The sequence below is a fragment of the Nyctereutes procyonoides genome, unplaced genomic scaffold (genome assembly GCF_905146905.1).
Source record: "Nyctereutes procyonoides isolate TBG_1078 unplaced genomic scaffold, NYPRO_anot_genome, whole genome shotgun sequence".
NCBI lineage: Eukaryota > Metazoa > Chordata > Mammalia > Carnivora > Canidae > Nyctereutes > Nyctereutes procyonoides.
In genome coordinates, this window is record NW_026575120.1 from 45,606,938 (window position 1) to 45,616,019 (window position 9,082).

The 9,082-nt window shown below is 44.9% G+C and overlaps 1 non-coding gene across 1 annotated transcript; it reads left to right on the forward strand.

The window, feature by feature from the left end:
- Positions 1 to 6,773: 6,773 nt before the first annotated feature.
- Positions 6,774 to 6,880, forward strand: LOC129516238 (U6 spliceosomal RNA). The gene has a single exon (XR_008665720.1). It is a non-coding gene; the product is annotated as a U6 spliceosomal RNA (small nuclear RNA).
- Positions 6,881 to 9,082: the final 2,202 nt, after the last annotated feature.

The window sequence follows — 9,082 nt, forward strand, 5'->3', positions numbered from 1 at the left end:
TCTGGAAAGCCTGACCCCGCATTTGAACCCGCTAGTTGGGGAAGCGAGGGGGGGGGGCTTAAATGAATGGAGCATCCAGAGTCATCCTGATTCTATAAAGTCATCTTGGATTACTGATGTATCAACAGAAAGCTCCCAGTTCATTCCCGCTCTCGGTTCTCCCTCCGCACATCCTGCAGCACTGAGGCCAGAACAGGTGATGGGGGGCGGGGGGTGCAGGGAAACAAATTGGCTGACAGGTGAAAATGGCCATCCTGGAGCTCTGGGCATCTGGTCTCCCTGGACCGCGATGCTTCAGCTCCAAAATCATGTCTGCGGCCCCTGCACGGTCCCATCCTACCACTTACAAGACGTCAGGTTCGCGCCCAAGCAGTAGGCGTGCTTCTCAGACTTGTTGGACGGTTCATCTGAGGTGTTTAAGTGCAAATTCCTGGAACCCCTCCTCTGAAACTCATCAGGAGTTTGAAAACCAGTGTGGACCCGGTAAAGGACGGATGCCTACGTGCCCTCAGTTGTCAGATCCTGAAATGATCCTCCGCGTGCCTCCTGCTTACCTGTCACCTCTGAAGCCCCGTGGGGCCGATTCCCACTCTTCCAGTTGCTTCTGCAAGGGTCTTGCAACTGCCAGACGTGGCTTTTCTTTTTCTTTTTTTTCTCTCTTTTTTCTTTTTTTTCTTTCACAGCTAAAATAAGCTATAGAATTAAGCACAGGTGTGTTACCTCAACAAGTCATGATTTTCCTGAAAATGAAAGCTACTGGGGCTATTTTAAGAGCTCATGAGCAGACAGAGGAACCAAACCCACCCCATAGTGCATTTCAACATGCGCGCCAGAGACGTAACAGATGAAAGCATGCCACGCTGCAGAGAATTTGTGCAAAGGGGACAAGACACGGATTGTAAGTACTCACCAAAAATTTAAGCGGATTTTTCTCACGGAGATTAATCATTTTTTTTTTTTTGAGATTTCCTTTGACTTAATGACGGCGTTGGAATTTTTTTCCGCAGTGCCACAGCGCAGGTGCACAGCCAGCCCCAGAGCAGGACTGGCTGAAGGATGCCAGAGCTGAGGGTTGGCACCACTTAATGAGGCAGCTGGAAGCTCCACGTCCCGGTGAGGAGCTGGGGGAGGTGACCGCGCTGCAGGCTGGCCAAGCCCGGATCCTGACGCGTCATCCCCTTAGACGCTGTCTCTTGGGTTCGAGCCCTCTGAGGGGACGTCCGGCTGTTGCCCTGTTCCAGGGACAGTCTTGATCATCCTTTCCTGTTGGTGGCGGGGAGGGGTGCCGAGGGCCAGCCTGGCCTACCCACCCGCTGTCAGGGGAACAGAGTTGCTTCACAGCGGGATGGAGGGCACGCCCTCCCTTGCAGGTGGTTTCAGGGCCCGGCTGCTCAGCCACTGCTCACGCAACAGCCAGTGCCACCAGCTTCAGACAGACCCACAACAGGAGTCACCTTCTGCATCAGCACTGGGTATTATGCTAAATGTTGGCAAATTGAACTCCAACAACAACAACAAAAATTTTTAAAAATCTAAAAAAAAAAAAAAAAAGGAGTCACCTTCTGCAATGATTTCACTGCCAAAGCCCCAAGTGTCACTTACCACCCCACCACCCCCGCCACATGCACAACCCCGCCACACGACCCCTTAATGCACACGCATTAAGGTTTGGTTTCTGGCAAAAATACAGGCGCATGAGCATCTGCGTCCAACAGCCTTTCCCTTAACCGATCATGCCCTGGCCTTCTGTGGTCCTTTGCAAACTCCCCGCCCGGGACTCTGCTCCATTGGACCCCCCACCTTTTTTTTTATTATTATTAGAGGCGTCTTTTTTGGCACTTGGTTGAACAACCTCGCGCTAAGTATCAATGTGATTCCGAAGGCGAATCTCACAGGTGTCCCGAGCAGAAAGGCAGGTTGTCGATGGTCAGGCAGTCGGTCCAACTGCACAGATCCCCACTCCGTCCTCCGCGGGGCCGCCAGAGCTGGGCCTGGACCCAAGCCCACGGGCCCACTGTCCGCTCTGGCCAAGGTCAAACGCAGCCAGCGCTCTGGACACCCTCCCCCAAGGCTGGGGGCCTGCAGGAACCAGCCGCCCCTCGGGCCTTGGCTTCACCCTCCGTGAGAACCCAGGACTGCGGCTTGTGTTTACAGACCAAGATCCCACCCCGGCTCCACCCCTCAGGGAGCACCTGTTCTCCTGAGCTTAGGCTCCTCATTGCAAAGTGGGGACAACCCTGCTTCTTAGATTGGGGGTGAAAGTCCATGAGATAACATGTTCGTGCCTGGTAGAGCGAGTTCTACAAACTCCCAAATGGGACCACATTTGCCAATCGAAACAGCGCTTGGGTCACCGTGTGGGTCTTACAAGTGCTGTGAGCTGCCTCGATGACGCATGTGGGCTCACAGGTGCCTGTTACCTTGCCTTGCTCTCTCTTTGTCCCTTTCAAGAGTCTGGTGAGACTCGGGGTCTCTGTAATCGGTGGGAGACCCGCCCATGGTTAGAAGAACTCAAACATAAAGATGTTTTCTCTTTTTGCAGAGAATTGTATTAAGGCCGACTAGCTTCATCTTTCGGGGACGCCACTTACTTATGCAGAGGACCGACCTGGTGGCCGCTACCAGCAGCCCAGCCCCATCAGGATCTCCCGCACCTGCCTCTCTAGCAGCCCCCGTGCTAGTTCCTGAAAGCCTCTGCCCCTCCTGCCAGCAGCGGCTCCGGGAGCAGGGCTCTGAACTGCGGCCTGCCTGAGCCCCCTGGTGGCAGCCACACAGCCACACACCTGTCTGCATCCGGAGTGGCACCGGCATCACAGCCCTGGACGCCAGGCCCTTTGCACCCTCCCCATCTGCACCCTCCCTGTCCAGCAACGAGCTCCTGAAAGGCAGAGCCCCCGCAGGTGACTGGGCTTTCCCGAGTTAGGACAGGTGCACAGACCTGCACGTGCAATTGTGCACGCTGAGCCTCCTCCGCCCTCTAACTCCCTCTCGAGTTCCACTTGAATGCCAGAAGGCACCCCCGAGGCCCTGCAACCTCATGGAAAAGCAGTATCTCAGGAGTCAGGAGAATTTAGCTTTGCATCCTGCCTCAGCTCTAAGGTGACGATTCATTCCTAAGCCATGTATCTTCCAACTCTGGGTCCCTACTTTCTCAGCTGGGAAGTAGGGAGAGTGGTGCTAGCATCTCAGGGTAATTTTAATTTTTTTTTTAAGATTTTATTTATTTATTCACAAGACACACACACACAGAGAGAGAGACACAGGCAGAGGGAGAAGCAGGCTCCATGCAGGGAGCCCGAAGTGGGACTCGATCCTGGGTCTCCAGGATCACACCCTGGGCTGAAGACAGCGCTAAACTGCTGAGCCACCAGGGCTGCCCAATTTTAATTTCTAAGTTGTAGGCACAGATACCTATAAAAATCCATTCCTGTAGCTACACCATAGATTACAGGAATAATCTAACATGTATATATCGCATATAAAGACACATAAATTCCAGAGAGAGAGAGAAGGACACGAGGCATGTGACCCTTGGAAAACACACCATCAATGGTAATGATTACTGATTATCCAGGAGACCCAACATGTTCAAACTTGTTTCTGAAAAAGAAAATAAAACAAAGGTAACAACAAACAAAAAAATTCAGTTATCAGATAAGAAAATTTTCCAGAAATAAAGGACACATGAATCTGCAGACAAAAGGGACATGCCATATTCCCAGTAAAAGCCATAGACAATCCATCGCTGAATTCAAGGAAAAAGAATCCTCCTCAAGCATTCTGACATAATAACAGACCACCAGCCATTCAGGGAGAAGCCCCAGCCTCAAGTTCGCCAACAGGACTGGATTCCACAGAAGAATGGAGTTACACGTATCCCATGGTAATTCAAACACAAATGGTCTACAAGTTTTCTGTCAATTTTGTTAAGTTGTCATTCGCTTGTGGAAGAAAAAAACAAAACATTCTCTTTTCAACACCTGAGGAGCTACACTTTTAAACACTTCATAGGGAATAGGTATTTGAAGACGCTGCCAGAGTCCTCCTGTGTCTGCCCCAACATAAAATTCTCCCCTCTTTCTTAACAATGGGATCCCTAATTTTGGAAGCTGTACAGATTGAAACTTGTACTTTGCACCTTTCCTTCCACCCAGCTGTGGCCATGTTGACCACGTTTTAGCCAAAGGAATAAAAGAGGTGCTATGTGGTGCTCCTGGGGGAGGGCTGTTTCCTCCCCTCCTGCAGCCTGTGGTCTTGACGACTTCATTGAGCCACAGTGGCCTGACCACTTCCAGACTTCTTTGGGGAGAGACAAATAACTCCTATCTTGGTTGAGCCTCTGTCATTTCTGATTTCAAACGCCTGCCACAAATCTAATCCTAAACGACACCAATAGACACTAAAGCCAAATATTAGATTAATTCCCAAATTAAGGAAATCGCTTGTGAAAGAAATCGCAATGAACATTAAATTCAATTAAACATAGAATAAGTCAAAAGAGTTGGGGAAAACAGAGTTAACATGTCACTGCGTGCCATTATAATTCTTGAAATAAAAGATAAATAATTTGCTGATTGTGGATTGGGATAAAATCCAGACGGTGTCAGCAAATGGATGTAGCAAATAAATGAATGAGGGTTAGAAATGAGAGGAGGATAAGCAAAATGTGCTGATTTGTTCCTATGTCATGGGAGAAATCAATACATTCCGTTTCACTTATGAAATTGATGAATGGAGAAATACGAGTTTAAGAGTATTACTTAATATGTCTGTGTCAGTTAGAATTAGGTTTGGCTGAGAGAAAAGGAAAACCAAAATCACAGTGCCTTAACAAATTTAGAGGTTTTTCTTTCAAATAAAATAAAGCTAGAGATAGGCAGTCCAGGGCTCATATGGTTACTTCGACTGGAATGAGAAATATAGATGTACTCTGACTTTCCACTCTTCCATCTTTGATGCGTGGTATCTATTTCAAGATTGCCTCATGTTACTAAGATGGGCACTGATGCTCCAGCCATCATATCTTCTTCCAGACAGAAAAAGGGGACTGAAAGGGCAAGAAATTTTCATCTTAGTTGTCTTATATCCCCTTGTCCATACATAAGTTAAGGGGAAGATGGAAAATATAGTCTTTAAGCTAAGTGTATTTTCATCCCTCAATAGAAAGAGGATTCTGTTCATAAGGAAGATGATGAAGGTGGACACTGAGTAGGCAGCTGGCCATCTCTGCCTTAGAAGTAAGTATGTCAACTCATGTAATAACTGTATAATCGCCAACTTCACAAAAGAGAAAAACAAAAACTCAGACAACTCTTTAGCAAAGTGCTAATAAACAATATTTCTAGTTGTTATGCACAATGTCAAGAAAAAAATAGGACGTTGGATGTTACAGGTTGAATAATGTCCCACAACAATTCATATGTTGAAGGCACCTCAAGCACAATTTTATTTGGAAACAAGGTCATTATAGATGTCATTAGTGACAACGAGGCCATATCAGAATAGTGTGGCCCCCTAATCTGTCTCATCAAAATGGGAAGTTTGGACACAGACATACATACAAGACACCATGGGAAGATGAAGGCAGAGGTGCGGTGATGCTTCTACAAGCCTAGGAATGCCAAAGATGGCCAGAAAACCATCAAAAACTAGGGAAGAAGCATAGAAACCACTCTTCCTTACAGCCCTCAGAAGGAACCAATCTAGGGGACACCTTGATATTGGACTTTGGGCCTCCAGGACCTACGGAAATATATTTCTATGGTGTAAGCTACCCAGCTTGTGGCATTTTGTTATAGCAAACTCATATACTGGGAGTAACTGTTTTTCTTTTACAAGGTTCTACATGGTTTGACTATTTTTAAAAAATTTTATCATTCATTTATCTATCTGTCTATTATCTATTATCTATCTATCTATCTATCTATCATCTGACAGAGAGATCTATCTATCTATCTATCATCTATCATCTGACAGAGAGTTAGAGCCATAGAACACAAGTAGGGGGAATGGCAGAGGGAGAAGGACAAGCAGACTCCCCACTGAGCAGGGAGCCCAATGTGGGGCTTGATCCCAGGACCCCAGGATCATGTCCTGAGCCGAAAGCAGACACTCAACCCTTGAGCCACCCTGGAGCCCCAAGACTATATCCTTTATAAGCAAAATAAACCATATATGTTTTCTAAATAAGATGAAGGAAGCAATTTCTAGCTTTTTATTTTCCTGTAAGCTCACACTTCATAGAATTGACTGACCTAAAAAATTTTAGTGTTTTAAATTTATTTGTTTTCCTAGAGAGAAAGAGTGGTCCAGGGTGTGGGAGAGGGAGAGAGAGAGAGAGAATCATAAGCAGACTCCACACTCAGTGTAGAGCCCATCATGGGGCTCGATCTCATGACCCTAAGATCAAGGCCTGAGCCAAAATCAAGAGTTGGATGCTTAACTGACTGAGCCACCCAGGCGCCCCATCCTAAATATTTTAAACAAAATTTAACATTAAAATGATCTGGTCCTGAGACTTTTTAGAGAGGCATTTTGTTTTAGTACCTTTTACAGTTTTGTCCCAGGGCTCTAGGTCAATTGCTGGTTTTACATTTTAGCAAATGATCACTTATTATATTTGCTTATGGAAGAAAAATTTAATTAAAAGATGAAGGTGGTGATGACAACCTAATTTTTTGTTCTTCTCAAATTCACACATAAAAACTGACAGAACAATTAGCTATCAAAGCCAAAGCCCATGATCAATGTTTACAATGAAACAGGATGATAAGGTGCTCGCTTCGTCAGCACATATACTAAAATTAGAAGGATACAGAGAAGATTAGCATGGTCCCTGTGCAAGGATGACATGAAACTGGATAATAAGGCCCCTCTACCAACTCTAGAAGACATCGGGGTGGGGGAGATGATCTGTAGCCATGAAACATGCATGTTATCAGCATGTGTATGGGAGAGGAGAGCAGTAAAGCAAAGCCCTCAGAATAGGAGCACATCCCCCCCACCCCAGTCAACAGGTACTCATGGGGGATCAGGGGGTTCCAGATGGAAAGCAGCAGATGGAAGTAGGGAGGGTCCTGCATGGCTGTGATGAGCCCACGGTGAAGAGTAAAAGTCTGGACTAGTGTAACTCCAGGGTCCTCCTGAAACTGAGGCTGCCTCCACCCCGGGGAGAAACAGCTGAACATGGAACCAGGACTGAGGGGGACACAGAAAACACAGATTAAGGAAAGAGGCAAAGGGGAGAGAAAGAGCCAGGAAATCTCAGCAGGCACACTGCCATATTTTTTAAGCATGACAAGGTAGGTTGACAGAAAGAAAAGAAAAACAGGAGAAAGACCTCTTCAAAGTTACACAAGCTTTCTGAACGAAGCTCTTTCCTCAAAGAAAAAGGAATTTCACACACACACACATACACACACAATAGAAAAGTAACAGAAATCTATCAAAAATGGCAAAAAAAAGTGACATTGAGGAAAAAGAGAATAAGGAACAGAAAAATACACCTTTACAGTGAAAATACACCAGAAGTCACACTAAAAATAAATAAAATTGTGAAATACTAGTTGAAAGCCATTAAAAAATTAATACAAAGATATAAGACATGAAAGAAACAATATGAATCAGAAGTAGAAACACTCATAAATGAGATGATGCCAGAACTTGAGAAAACTAGAGGAAAAAGGCATTTTTAGAAATGAAGATAAAACAAGCAAGAACACAAGAAAAAACAAGCACAACAAGCGACACCTTCAGAGGAATAGGCCAGCAAAAGGCTTTGATTTTAACACAAAATGAAAAAAGATTAAAAAAAATGTTTCAAGAAAAGGTGGAAAGCACTGAAGACAGGTAGTAAAGATACAGTGTGTGTTTAAAAGTGGTGCCTAAAGAAGACAAAGAAAGGGAACATAACACAAAGTACTGTTCAAAGGCACTTTTCTGAAATAAAAAATATTTGAAACTATGTATTGAAAGAGTACAGAGTGCCTGTAAATTCCAACCCAGTATGATCAACACCAAGACATTTACTATGGAAAGTACTTTATTTAATAAAAAAGGAGAAAATCCACTGGATGTCGAGGCAAAGAGGGTGCTTAACACATGAGGAAAATAAAATTAAATTATCATCAGATTTTTCCACACCAATTCTTTAGCTTGAGGAGAGGAATAAAATAGTTAAGATTGCCAGGAAAGAAAATGAGAGTCCTAAATTTTATACCCAGCAAAGTACAACATCCACTTGGATAATTCAGGGATTGTTACTCCCATGAAAACTTCCTAAAGAATCTACTAGAAAACAAGTTCCAGACAGAAAAAGAGAAGGACTCGAACGATGTGGACATAAACTCCGGTGGTTAGATAAATATACAGTTACTTGAAGGAACAAGATTAAATGAGAACCAAAAAAGGAGAAACAACCGTGATCTGACTAAACAGACACAAGACAAGTGTGTGAAAAATGGACAGTTATGGATAGTTTAACTTAAAGATCTTTATTTTCAGGAAGTCATAATTCATGGCACTTGTGTCAGTATCCATATTCTGAGATCTATCTGGAAAGTGAGAAAAAGCAAGTGATATGCAGCATTCTCATATTTTTCCTAAATCAGATGTTGGCAAACTATGGTGCATGGACCACTTGTCTCTTCTTACAAATAAAGTTTTATAGGAACACAGCTCTGCCCTTTCATTTACATTTTGTCTGGGGCTGCTTTCCCACAACAGAGCTGAGTAGTTGTAACAGAGACGGTATGGGCCGCTCGCTTAAAATATTTACAATCTGGCCCTTAAAAGTAAAGTTTTCTGATATCTGCCCCATATCTTTGAAAACCAACACTCTCCGTGCAGAAGAAAGGAGATGCGGTGGGAGGGGGTTGGTGGGTAGTGAGTGGTCAAACACAAACACCGTTGTCCCGAATTTGAATTGTAAGTTGTCTGCAGAAACTTCTGAGGTGCTGTAGCTTTTCATTTAGTTCCATCTCTGTCCTTAAAAAGGCCTAAAACCTGGGCAGCCCCAGTGGCTCAGCGATTTAGTGCTGCCTTCAGCCAGGGTGTGATCCTGGAGACCTGGGATCAAGTCCCA